At 48.6% G+C, this 13,584-nt stretch overlaps 1 protein-coding gene across 1 annotated transcript in view; it reads left to right on the top strand.

Moving 5' to 3' along the window:
* Positions 1-13,584, top strand: part of LOC134585350 (uncharacterized) — a 192,429-nt gene that overhangs the window by 64,212 nt on the left and 114,633 nt on the right. The gene's annotated exons all lie outside the window — the stretch shown is intronic.

Genomic DNA, 13,584 nt, shown 5'->3' with positions numbered 1-13,584 from the left:
CCAGTAGCTCCTATCATAATTATAGTCTTCCTGAAGGAGGAGCAACTAGGTTAGTTACCACAGAGTACTCAGCACCAGTGTCAATCATGAAAAAGCTCCTCTTTCCCTCTATTGATACATCGACCATAGGCTGCACTTGGCTAAAGGGGGATGGAGCCCAGTCGGTATCAATAGTCTTCCATGACAGTGTCAGCCAGACTGACAAAATCTCTATCTTCTCTATCCCTTAATCTCTAGGTAGGGGAATAGTATACTACTGTCATTCCCTCCAAGACTTTCTCTATAGCCACCTCTGTAACCATCTCGTAACCTTCTCTCTTGTCTTATCTATAACTTGCTTTATATTCCCTCTGTGGGCCGTCACTTTTCCAATATCCTTCCTCTCTACAATACGCACAGTGATTCCTACTTCCTCCCTTACTCAGGCTATTCTCAACTCCTCTATTCACCTCCCTTCCCTGTCTCTCTACACTTATGATAGCTACAGCTAGCATATCTGCCTTCATCCTCATTTTACGTTCTTCCTCCTGCTTTGTTTCAATCTCCCTGTTCATATACACCTGAACTGTGATATGGACATTCCTACAAATCCCTTTAACTTTAGCAATTTTCTTTTGATATCACCTTGGGTCTGGCTGACAAATGCTGAGTTGTTCATTCGAGAGTTCTCAGGGGCCTCTGGATTAAAAGGAGTATATAAACTATATGACTCCAGCAATCTCTCATAGAAAGCATTAGGTTACTCGAATGCTTTCGTAAAGGAATTATGGGTCTTCCAATTAAACAGATCAGTCATGGTGAACGGGACATAAACAAATACAGGGTCTGCCAACTGTAATTGACCATTAATATCAATGTGTGGTGGACCAGGGGTAAGCTGCAGTGGCATTTGTAAATGTCAAAGTTGGAGGGCACCGGTCATTTGTCAGGTTAGGGTGGGACTTAGATAGGGTTGTTTAGTCATAGGTTCCGGTCGGGGAGTGGTGAGGTAGGTGGAAATGGATAAATTAATTTTACTGGTCAGTAACTTGGTTAACAAAATGTTTCGGACAGGGCTAGGAGGAGCCTGACCAGTAACCAAAAATGGTAAAAGTGTATTCCAGCGTCCTATACCATTGACCATTTCATCCAGTTGTATTTCAAAACTAATTTACTGTTACTAAAGGCACACAAGGCTCAGTAATTATAGTGTTATGTCAGTGGTTATGGTGTTTTCAGTGGTTATGGTATTATCAGTGGTTATGGTGTTTTCAGTGGTTATGGTATTATCAGTGGTTATGGTATTATCAGTGGTTATGGTGTTTTCAGTAGTTATGGTGTTTTCAGTGGTTATGGTATTATCAGTGGTTATGGTGTTTTCAGTGGTTATGGTATTATCAGTGGTTATGGTATTATCAGTGGTTATGGTATTATCAGTGGTTATGGTATTTTCAGTGGTTATGGTGTTTTCAGTGGTTATGGTGTTTTCAGTGGTTATGGTGTTTTCAGTGGTTATGGTATTTTCAGTGGTTATGGTATTTTCAGTGGTTATGGTGTTTTCAGTGGGTATGGTGTTTTCAGTGGTTATGGTATTTTCAGTGGTTATGGTGTTTTGTAATTGCTGAGAATTATCTGATTTCAGTGGATTCAGTTACTGTTATTAAGAATTCTCCTCACAATTTTGACTGCTAATAATAAAACTGAATACAAAGAACCAGTTGGGGGGGTAGGTAGGCACAGAAAAAGGAGGGGACAGGCATCTGAGAGCCAGAGACAATTAGAGCACAGGGGGACATACCAGCTGCACCAGTTTTTGCTAAAGAATTTAGTTGAGGGATGGTCAGATGGGTCAGATTCCATTGGGGATGGACAGACCAGTTTTGATAACCATCTAGTAACACAAACTGTGTTAACAGTCAAAAACTGGTCATTCTCTACTACATAAGGTAGTCCCCAAAATCACACACATTATATCCCTTTTTAAAGTTATTTAGCATACATTCTAAGGGATCAACAATCTTTAAATTCCGGCGCTGCCATACTTGGCAACGGAGCGTCTAATTCAAAGAAACACAACAAACACACCTCCAACAGTCACACTCGTTTCCCTGGCAACAGCGCCATGTGGCACAGTTACTAGGTCAAACTCATACAACAAAACATACAGGGAATTCCCGTACACACACAGCTGTTACACCAGTCACTAAGTAACTAATATTATGCCCTTTGGCGAAACTATACAGTCACCCACGCTATAATTCTCTATATATGAATTACCCGTCTATAACACACCCCAGTAACATCGTCTTTTACAAATAGCGGTTACAGTACGGTTAGCATAAGTCAAAGCACAATTTAAGGTCACAATACAATTATTAGTGGTTATGGTGTTAAACATGCATTAGACGACAATGATTAGTACTTATATACAGTGTCAGTAAATATACAGGGTTATGGTACCGTGCACTATGATACAGCAACACACTATTAACACTCTCGCTAGACGGCTGAGCTCGCGCTATCTAACAAGATATACACTTTACTAAACAATCTTTAACACATTTACAATCCCAACTAAACTATTGGCCAGTACCTTGAATGGACTACCTAAAACTATATACACCCGTTTTGGTTAGCCACACTGCCCAAGCACCACATATAGCGAACTAGAGGACCGAATTTACACAGACGCCTCTTAGTCTATTACTCTATCAAAAATCTAGTGGGTTCCAAATTTACACGCCTTCCCACTTAGCCAAGATAGGTTGAGAGCTAGCGAACCGAATTTACACAGACGGCGCTTAGTCTCCCGGTCCCTCCGACCTAGCGAACGTAATATACACCCTAGAACGCTAGTCTAGACAAGACACCGGTGTCCGGCTAGGGCTATTTACACCAGAACCCCGCCTGACTAACCAAATCAAACGGTCTTACTAAAGAGCGTTCGATTGAGCGGTGCGCCTTCGCTCCTTCCCTCCGACAGAGGGGGCAGATTCCATACACAGATTTAAACCCCTTTTGGGCCTACCGCACAATCGGTATACCCCTAGTGGGTCTGCCGTCTAAAACAGCAGTTGTCTTACCTCCTCGTTCCTGAACCTGGGTTCACACTCATCGACGGGGACACCCCAGCACTTACTACGTAGAGGCCGATGATCTCCTGGACAAAAGACCAGTGGCGCCGAGACGAAGGGCGGTCCACGCAGAAGTTCAGGGGTGCAGCCGTAGAGAACGTGGGCAAAGATAGACCGTCTCACGCCTCTGCTTCTCAGCTACCGTTGAACGATGAGCTTCCCGGCCCAATGCACCAAATGATACCGGAGAAACTGACGGAAGCCAAGCACAGAGAGATGGACACAGGTTTCTTCAGGAAGGAAGAGATTCTTTATTCGATTCACCGACCGGGGCTCAGAGGGACTTATGTCACCAAAATACAACAAGATCTGAGCCCAGAACTGACTGTGTAAATGCATGATATAGACATATAGCTCCTCCTATAGTTAACTCTACCCACATATATTCTTTACACAATCAGCTGAACAAAGCCTAACTTCCCTTACTTGTTAGACCACATGGCTCACCCAGAAAACGGAGGAGGGGAAGTGTTTTCAGTTTCTGCATTCCTGCATTTGCTCAATACGGTGTTGATTGTATCTTAGCTACGTGTAACTAACTAACTGATACAACATTTACACATATGCCACATGGCAATCTTGTCCTAGTAAATTTATTTTTACTGAGATTCCACCACACTACTCCCCGGTTCACCACCGGTACAGCAGACTAGGCTATATCCTCATGGCTCAAGAGCTCCTCCACTTACTCATCTCGACCGAGATACGCTCGATGAGCTGGTCCGACCACCACCCGGTCCTGACGTGCATCCAGTCCCCCCTTTTTCAGACCCAGGAATAGGCAATGGCGGATTAATGACTCGCTCCTGTCGGACGTTGCCGTCGTCTCTGAACTCCGCACGACGCTAACTACTTTCTTCGAGGAAAATGACTCCCCTGACATGCCGGCCCTCACCACATGGGAGGCTCATAAATGCGTGATTCAAGGAATGATGATCAATATATGCACACGTAGGAAAAGAGAACAACGGAGACGCATTGCGGAGCTATGTACACAGATCTCTGGACTGGAAGAGGCGCAAAAGGCCACGCAGTCCGACCGGGATTATAGGGCCCTCCTGGACACCAGAAAGACACTTCGCGACATCCTACAACAGAAACTGCAATATACTATACGCCGGTCCCTCCGCTTCTTCTACGAATACTCGGATAAATGCGGCCGCCTCCTGGCGAGAATGCTCCAGAAGAAGAGACGCATGTACCATATCACCAAAATTAGAACTAAAGACCAGATGATGTCCCACATGCCGGACAAAATAGTGGAGTCCTTCCGGGTGTACTATGAGACCCTATACAACCTTCCCACCACGACTACGCCAGACACGATTCAACGGCGGGAACAACGAATGTCTGAGTTCTTGAGGGAAAACGTCACTAAAACACTGAGTCGAGAGGAGGCGGACACATTGGAGGCACCGATCTCGCTAGAGGAACTACAGGCGGTGCTGAAAGGATCGAAGCTCAACAAAGCCCCAGGCCCGGACGGTCTACCGGTCAGGTACCTCAAAGAGTTTTGGGATGTCCTGTTGCCCAGATTCCTGACGGGCATCAACTCCCTGCTAGAGGGAGGAACGCTCCCACGAGACTCCCTAACAGCGACAATCACCGTCATCCCAAAAGAGGGCAAGGATCCAGCGAGCTGTTCAAGTTATAGACCAATCTCGCTTCTGAACGCGGATCTGAAGCTCCTCACGAAGATACTGGCCTCCCGCATCCGCGCTACACTCCCGGACCTGGTGGGTCCCGACCAAGTCGGCTTCATACCCGGCCGGGAGGCTAGGGATAACACCATAAGGGCACTAAACGTCATCCATGCGGCCCGTAGCTCCACGCAAAGGCTTGTGCTTCTCTCCACCGATGCGGAGAAGGCTTTTGATCGAGTGGACTGGAGATATCTGGAGGCCACACTCTGGGCTATGGGCTTTGGACCGCACCTAATGACCTGGATCCTTTCCCTCTACACGACCCCGACCGCAAGAATACGGGTTAACGGAGCTCTCTCTGAATCGGTGTCGATTCGAAACGGAACGAGGCAGGGATGCCCGCTCTCCCCCCTCTTGTTTGCCCTCTCCCTGGAACCGTTCTTGGGGGCGGTCAGACGCGATGGGGGAATAGGTGGGTATACCCTGAAGGGCACGACACACAAGGTGGCAGCATATGCTGATGATATGTTGTTCTTCCTCAGCGACCCCTTGGTCTCCATCCCAAACCTGTTGCGAGCCTTCGGACGGACTCATTTCTAACATGAAATTGAACGCGGATAAGTCGGAAGCAATGCCCATCTACAAGCCCAATTCAGATTCACCTGGTGCGCGACGAAGCTTAAATACTTGGGGATTTGGCTCACCTCAGACCCCACGCAGCTTTACTCGCAAAATTTCACCCCAATACTACTCACGCTGAAGCAGGATCTCACTCGATGGGCCGGCCTTTGTGTGTCATGGTTCGGCAGAATGAATGCCATTAAAATGAACCTCCTCCCGCGTCTGCTTTACCTCTTCCAGATGATCCCGATACGAATCCCAACAACGTTCTTCAGTACCCTGGACACCGCTCTCTCCGGATTCGTATGGCAATCCAAGCCACCCAGAGTAAAGAGAATACAACTGCAACAAACAAAAACACAAGGTGGAGTGGGACTCCCATCGATCCTAACCTACTACAGGGCAACACACTTACACCGATTAGTGGACTGGCACACACAGAAGACGGACAAAATATGGATACACATGGAGCGGGAGCGGGCCGCAGGGACGCTGCTGGCCGCTGTCTGGTTGGACGAGCAGATGAGGAGCAAGCCGACGCGGACCCACCCCCTGATTGGGGCGACACTGCAGGTCTGGTACTCAGGGCCGGTGCAAGGATTTTTGCCGCCCTAGGCAAAAAAATGTTGCCGCCCCCCCATATGTCCAGCCCACCATGTGACATCACAATGCCCCGCCCATATGCTCTGCCATATGGGCCAACGCCAGTCTTCACAAAGTGTCTTATTTGAAAAGACAGTGTGTTTACATTAGAAAGCCTACAGGCACAGGCTATAGACACCAGAACCACTACATTATGCTGTAGTGCTTCTGGTGACTATAGTATCCATTTAATGTGAGGTAAATTAGAGATTAGTGCCACTAATAATATATTGGATTGCCTACTTACCACCAGATGAGGACAAGAGGCTGATGATGGGCTCAGTCTGGCTCCACAGGTCTGGTGTAGAAGAGGCTCTCTAGAGACTGTTTTTAACAGTGCTCACAACAATTAACGAACAGGAAGCAGCTCCATTTTTTAGGGCCCCTTACACAGCTCAAGGTCTGGGCCCTCAGGGGGCATACGCCTACAATGCCCACCCATAAATCCACCTGCATGGCCCATCCATGAGTTGGGGATGTTTTATGTGTAAGTTTTATGTGCAATTTGTGTAAGGGATGTAGTGTGTTTATAGGGGATGTAGTGTGTTTTTGCTTGTAAGGAATGCATTGTATGTTTCTGGGTGTGTGTGTGTGTGTGTGTGTGTGTGTAAGGGGTGCAAGGTTTGTTTCTGTGTATGTAATTGAATGCAGTGTGTGTCTGTAAGGGGTGCATTAATTATGTAAGAGAACGTAAGGGATGAATTGTGTGTTTCGGGTGTGTCTGTGTGTGAGTAGGAATGCATTGTTTGTGTATGTGTGTAGTGTAAAAGAGAGGGTTTGTGGGGTAGGATAGGGTCCTTATCCCCCCTCCCATAGTGCTCCTTATCCCCCCCCCTCCCATAGTGCTCCTTATCCCCCTCCTCCCATAGTGCTCCTTATCCCCCCCCTCCCATAGTGGTCCTTATCCCAACCATCCCTCCCCTAGTGGTCCTTATACCCCCCCATCCCTCCCCTAGTGGTCCTTATACCCCCCCTAGTGGTCCTTATACCCCCCTCCCCTAGTGGTCCTTATACCCCCCTCCCCTAGTGGTCCTTATACCCCCCTCCCTTAGTGGTCCTTATACCCCCCTCCCTTAGTGGTCCTTATACCCCCCTCCCTTAGTGGTCCTTATACCCCCCTCCCTTAGTGGTCCTTATACCCCCCTCCCTTAGTGGTCCTTATACCCTCCCCCCCCTCCCTTAGTGGTCCTTATACCCTCCCCCCCCTCCCTTAGTGGTCCTTATACCCTCCCCCCCTCCCTTAGTGGTCCTTATACCCCCTCCCTCCCTTAGTGGTCCTTATACCCTCCCCCAGTGGTCCTTATACCCCCCTCCCCTAGTGGTCCTTATACCCCCCCTCCCCTAGTGGTCCTTATACCCCCCCTCCCTTAGTGGTCCTTATACCCCCCTCCCTTAGTGGTCCTTATACCCCCCTCCCTTAGTGGTCCTTATACCCCCCTCCCTTAGTGGTCCTTATACCCCCCCTCCCTTAGTGGTCCTTATACCCCCCCTCCCTTAGTAGTCCTTATACCCCCCCTCCCTTAGTAGTCCTTATACCCCCCCTTAGTGGTCCTTATACCCTCCCCCCTCCCTTAGTGGTCCTTATACCCCCCTCCCTTAGTGGTCCTTATACCCCCCCCCCTCCCTTAGTGGTCCTTATACACCCCCCCTCCCTTAGTGGTCCTTATACCCTCCCCCCTCCCTTAGTGGTCCTTATACCCTCCCCCCTCCCTTAGTGGTCCTTATACCCCCCCTCCCTTAGTGGTCCTTATACCCCCCCTTAGTGGTCCTTATACCCTCCCCCCCTCCCTTAGTGGTCCTTATACCCCCCCCCTCCCTTAGTGGTCCTTATACCCCCCCTCCCTTAGTGGTCCTTATACACCCCCCCCTCCCTTAGTGGTCCTTATACCCTCCCCCCTCCCTTAGTGGTCCTTATACCCTCCCCCCTCCCTTAGTTGTCCTTATACCCTCCCCCCTCCCTTAGTGGTCCTTATACCCTCCCCCCTCCCTTAGTGGTCCTTATACCCTCCCCCCCTCCCTTAGTGGTCCTTATACCCCCGGTCCCTTAGTGGTCCTTATACCCCCCCCTTAGTGGTCCTTATACCCTCCCCCCCTCCCTTAGTGGTCCTTATACCCCCCCTCCCTTAGTGGTCCTTATACCCCCCCTCCCTTAGTGGTCCTTATACACCCCCCCTCCCTTAGTGGTCCTTATACCCTCCCCCCCTCCCTTAGTGGTCCTTATACCCTCCCCCCCTCCCTTAGTGGTCCTTAAACCCTCCCTCCCTCCCTTAGTGGTCCTTAACACCCCCCCCCCCCTTAGTGGTCCTTACCCTCCCCTCCTGCCCATGTAGCGTGGCCGGGCGGCGCGGAACGCGCGACAGGAACAATTGTTTCCTGTACCCGGCCGCCGGCGGAATGACAGGAAATGCTCACTGAGTGAGCACTTCCTGTCATGCGGCCGGGTACAAGAAACAAAGGTTCCTGTCCCCGTTCCGCGCTGCCCGGCCACGCTACATGGAGACCGGCAGGAGGGAGCGCTCTGCGCTTCCCTCCTGCCGGTCACTCAAACCCGGCCGCCCTCACACAGCAGTGCTGCGCCGCCTGGGGCTTGCTAAAGCGCTCAGGCGGCGCAGCATGAGGAGGCGCACCGGGGACAGGGATCCGGCGCCCCCTGGTAAGTTGCGCCCTAGGCGGCTGCCTAGGTCGCCTTACAGGTGGCGCCGGCCCTGCTGGTACTCCATACGGACCAAACTCTCGTTGACCACGACACCGGGTCCGATGACCCCAATCACCCACAACCCCGCCGTAGCGGGGGGTCTTAACCCACAAGATCTCAGGACGCTTGGTGCAACGGAATTCACGTACATGCAGCAATGGTGTGCGGCGGACTCCCTTAAACAACTCCCAGACCTTATCCCAGACAGGACCCCGACAAGTCTAGAGAGATTCCGCTACTTTCAAATCAAGGCATACTACACCTCACACGGCGGACGATGCCTATTCCACAGGAGCATGACGGAGTTCGAAGATCTCTGCAGGGCCCGCTCACGCCTGAGCAGGGGGATATCCACATTATACATGATGCTTCAAAAGGCGGCCCGTCTGGATCCGGCTTGGTACATGGCACGATGGGAGGAAGCCACGGGAGTCACGCTCAACGAACAACAGTGGACGAAAATCCACATATTCACCCATCAAAGCTCGATGAGCTCAAAACACCAGGAGCTTAATTACAAATTGCTGACGGGCTGGTACAGAACCCCGGACGCTACCGACTTATGCTGGAGATGCGAGGAGGCTGTTGGGACAGACCTACACATTTGGTGGTCCTGTAGAAAAATAACCCAATACTGGACACAAGTCCACGCACAGATCAAGATAATTCTGGACACCGACCTCCAACTACAACCTCTCCAAATGCTCCTCCATCACACGGAGATGCCAGTATCGAAATACAAGAAATCGCTCATGAAACACCTGCTGAATGCAGCCAAGCTGCTCATCCCGGCCAGATGGCGTACCGCACAGGTTCCTAACCTACAACAGTGGATGGACAAGGTAGAAGAGATCCACGGGATGGAAACACTCACAGCTTCCCTACGGGGAACCACGGAGAGATGCCTACAGACGTGGATGCCGTGGATAGACTTCATCTCCCGAAGAGGGACCTAGAACCCCAGCCCCGCACCCCGGAAGGAGGGAACATTGTAGAACAGCTCAGCCTAGACCAAGGTGGAAAGGGGGAAACACTAGACTAAGGTAGTTGGGGCCGGCGGCGGGAGGCGCGCGGGGACGGGCCCTGCGGCATGGGCGGACGCCTGGGGGGGTAGTCTTTCCTTGTCCTCCACACGCCTAGCCCTCCCCTCCCCGTCCTACCCCAACCCGTTAGGCGGACCGCCACATTGGTCCTAGCACCAACTCATATACGGCTCGGACATGATCCTTACATAAACCAGAACGACACACGACCCTAGCATCTGCACCTGCGCGGAGGCGGGAACCACAAGACCCTTGAGGGATCCGTCTTAGAGGCCAATCCGCAATCGGGAACCCATCAGCCACATAGGGGGGCCACAGACAGCACACACTCAGATTTTGAGGGGGGATATAGGAGGCACAGAGGGTCCCACAGCGAGCCCAACGTACGCTTCAAAGACAGTGGACTTCCAAAGAACGCTCTGAGGGGGAAGCAGATAGGGGGAACGGATGACGGATACTCCAAACAGTCCCCAGACAAGAGAAATCTAGTTAACGCACTAGACCACTGACATACCCCCCCCCCATATACCCACGCACGTCCTGGCCCCATACCCTACCAACGGACCAGACCTCAACTGGTAGCCGCCACACTCGAGCTAGCACGATCTACAATCTTTCATAGCAGACTGAGTTCAGTAAGACCGACGTAGACCTCTTGACTCCCCCTAATCTGCATTACGGCCAATACAGCGGTTTCTTACTGGTAACATGGGCCAAAACTTGGCTATCGGCCGAGGACACAATGTCTGGCCACTTTAATGTATAGGTTGATATAGTACAATAGAAGTGAAGTTTAAATTGAACTCGTTTAGCCATGTGATTCAGACTTACTACAATATCCTTGTTCAAACCTCAAATGTCATGTAACTTTTTGCAATGTTGTCAAATAAACACAAATTAAATATAAAAAACGAGCGCAAAAAAAAAATCAATCTTCACCCGGCGAGGGCTCCGCGCAGACTGAGCTCTGCAGGGCGGGGGAAGGCTTATAAAGCCTTGCCCCGCCCTGCAATTAGGCTCAGAGCACTCTGATTGGTGGGTTTAAGCCATCCAATCAGAATGCTCTGACAGGTAAATGAAGAGACTGACCGGTAAGTCTCTACATTTACCTGTCACAACACTCTGGTTGGTTTGAAATCCATTAAGTAACCAATCAGAGAGTTATGAGTCAAATTACACAGCGTGGAAAAATTCCACAGAACTTTAAAGGTCCCCCCCTCATTATTTTTAGGGTGAGGAGGGTAGGTAGGGGATACTTTTTTTTGGGGGGGGAGGGGGTGACTAGGGGTTTGGCGATCACTAGTCACCTGGGGGGGACATTTTTTTTAGGGCCCCCACCCGCCGCTCAGGGGTGGGGTCCAGGGGGAGGACATTAGGTCCCCCCCCAATTTGTATTTAGGGCCCCCAAAAATGAATGCAGCTTCAGAATTAATCTAAATTGTATGCTGTCTGGGAGGGAGGGTCTGCTGCTGATTGGCTGGAATGTGTCTGTTGACAGTGAGGTACAGGGTCAAAGTTTACTCAATGATAACGAATAGGGGGCGGACTGAACATCGCATATGTTCGCCATCCGAACACGCTATGTTCGCCAGGAACTATTCACCAGCGAACCGTTCGGGACATCACTATTACAGGGTTAAATACAGTAAGTGCTATTACATAAAATGTTCTGGACTTTTGGCCTGCGTTGTCAGGCAGGTCCCTCAAATTGCAATCAATAAAATTACTTAATTATGTAAAAATATTACGGAAATATGCATGTAGATTTTATATTTCATACTTTTTTATTGAATTTTTTTAGAAATTATACAAACAATTTGACAAACTTATTTGACAACGACAATTGTATGACAAAGTATTAAAACTAGACAATACAAGTTGCCTCCCCTCCCCAGGACGCTGGTTGCTGTACGGTGGAAGGATCTACCATCACCTCCTCCCGGAACTCAGGCCGCCGCTGAGGAGAGGAACCGGTTGTCTCCTCTCCCTGTGAGATACACTGCCGCTGGGGATCTGGGCTTGCCGCCCAGCATCCCTGTAAAGCCAGTGGAGAGACCTTGGTCCCATCTCCACCTGCCGCCTGGGGTTCCTCCCAGTACACCTCTACGATATCTTCCCAGCTGAAGGGGTCGGGATCTGGATCTGTCGCCTTGCTGTCCTGCTGAGCCTTCCCAATATAGTGGAAGAGATCTCGGTAGTCCTGCTCCAGTTTCCACTCCAGGGTTGCTAGGTGAGCCAGGTCTTGCTCTACCTCATGGAGGTCATCCCAGTCATGCCTAGCCTCCCTCTCATAGAAAATGTCCTGACATCTGTGTTGGGGATAAAATCAGCCCGGGCCCTTTGTGAATGATGGATATTTGCCAACTCATTCAGAGCTCTGGAAATTGGAAATGAATAGCAGAGACGTGTTCAATAACCAATTCAAATTTGAATTATACGTCAGTTGCATTTATACCCCATTTTCATGTCGGTGGGGGTCATTCGCATTAATTAAATAATTTGTTTTTCACAAGTTATAAACAGCTGTTTCTAGTTATATTTCGTTATATAACGCATTACACATTTGATTAAAACCAGATATTTACAAATACCGATATCTTGGACAATTAACAAGTTATTTCAAAATCAGTACTTTTCCCGTAACTGGGATTTTATATAAATCCTATTTCCGAGAATAGGAGATACAATGCCAAATTTATTCTGGGTTCAAATTAACCCTTATATGAACAGCTAGGATAGATGGCAAAATGGATATTCGTATCTACAGTCTGGTCTGCGCAGGGCTCCCGAAGTCAGGCACCATCAGCACTGCAGATCCCACTTCCAGCGATACAGCTGCGCCGGGGTCTCGCCGTCTCCACCCAACCTGGATCCACGACCAGGATCCAGCTCCCGGTGGGTGACCCGGGAGTCCTCCCTACTACCTCTCTTGTTAATGGGCACAACATTCGCTAATTTCCAATCTTCTGGGACTACTCCTGTTAACAATGATTGGGTAAATAAATCCATTAATGGTTTTGCCACCTTGCACATCATTTTAGGAAAGGAATGGGCCATGCATCTAAGGCCAGGGCACGGGACACAAAAGCACTGGTCCATTCTGTTCCGGTTCAACCATCCCCCCCCCCCCCCCCCTAGAAACTGCCAAGTCTTGAGACAATTCATGTTTACTGCAGTGTTCTTGTGTATATATTTTTAAATACCTCAAATGACTATTAGATACCAGTGCAACCATTTTTTTTGTACTTATTTTGAGAATTAAGGGAAGAAAAAAAAGGAACTGGACATATCCTCTTGATGTGACTTTCTTTCAATGCTGTTTAAATTCATAATTTGTTTCTACATTGATTATATCTTTTAAAAGCTTTCCAGATATTGATTCAATTGTTTACATTTTTTGTAATTTGAATTTGCTAGTTGTAGTAAGTCATTAGTGATCTGGCTACATGTTTGAATGTCTACAATATACAATTTGTGTGTATGTTTAAATAAGAAGTGTAGTTTGTGCAAAAACACAGGAATAACTACATTATGCTAAAAAAAAAAAAGACAAAATATCATGATTTAAAATGGGTAATTCGCAGATGTTTATTATGATGCATTTTATGTACATCTTTTAATCTATGGTGGCAGATATTCTATTTTACGTCTCTAGCATCCCATGCCCACTCTGTATCCATATTATATAAAACGGAGTTAGCTAAAGATTTTTTTTTTTAGATTAGACTAACGGTTGTTTGCTTTACTTTTATTTATTTTGCTGAGGGAAAAGGGGGAGATGCTTTTTTTTTATTTATTGGATAAATAAATGTAATTTTTCTTTCTCT

Source organism: Pelobates fuscus, chromosome 2 (assembly GCF_036172605.1).
Source record: "Pelobates fuscus isolate aPelFus1 chromosome 2, aPelFus1.pri, whole genome shotgun sequence".
Lineage (NCBI taxonomy): Eukaryota > Metazoa > Chordata > Amphibia > Anura > Pelobatidae > Pelobates > Pelobates fuscus.
The sequence above is the reverse complement of the archived record's forward strand: the minus strand, read 5'-3'. Positions and strand labels throughout refer to the sequence as shown.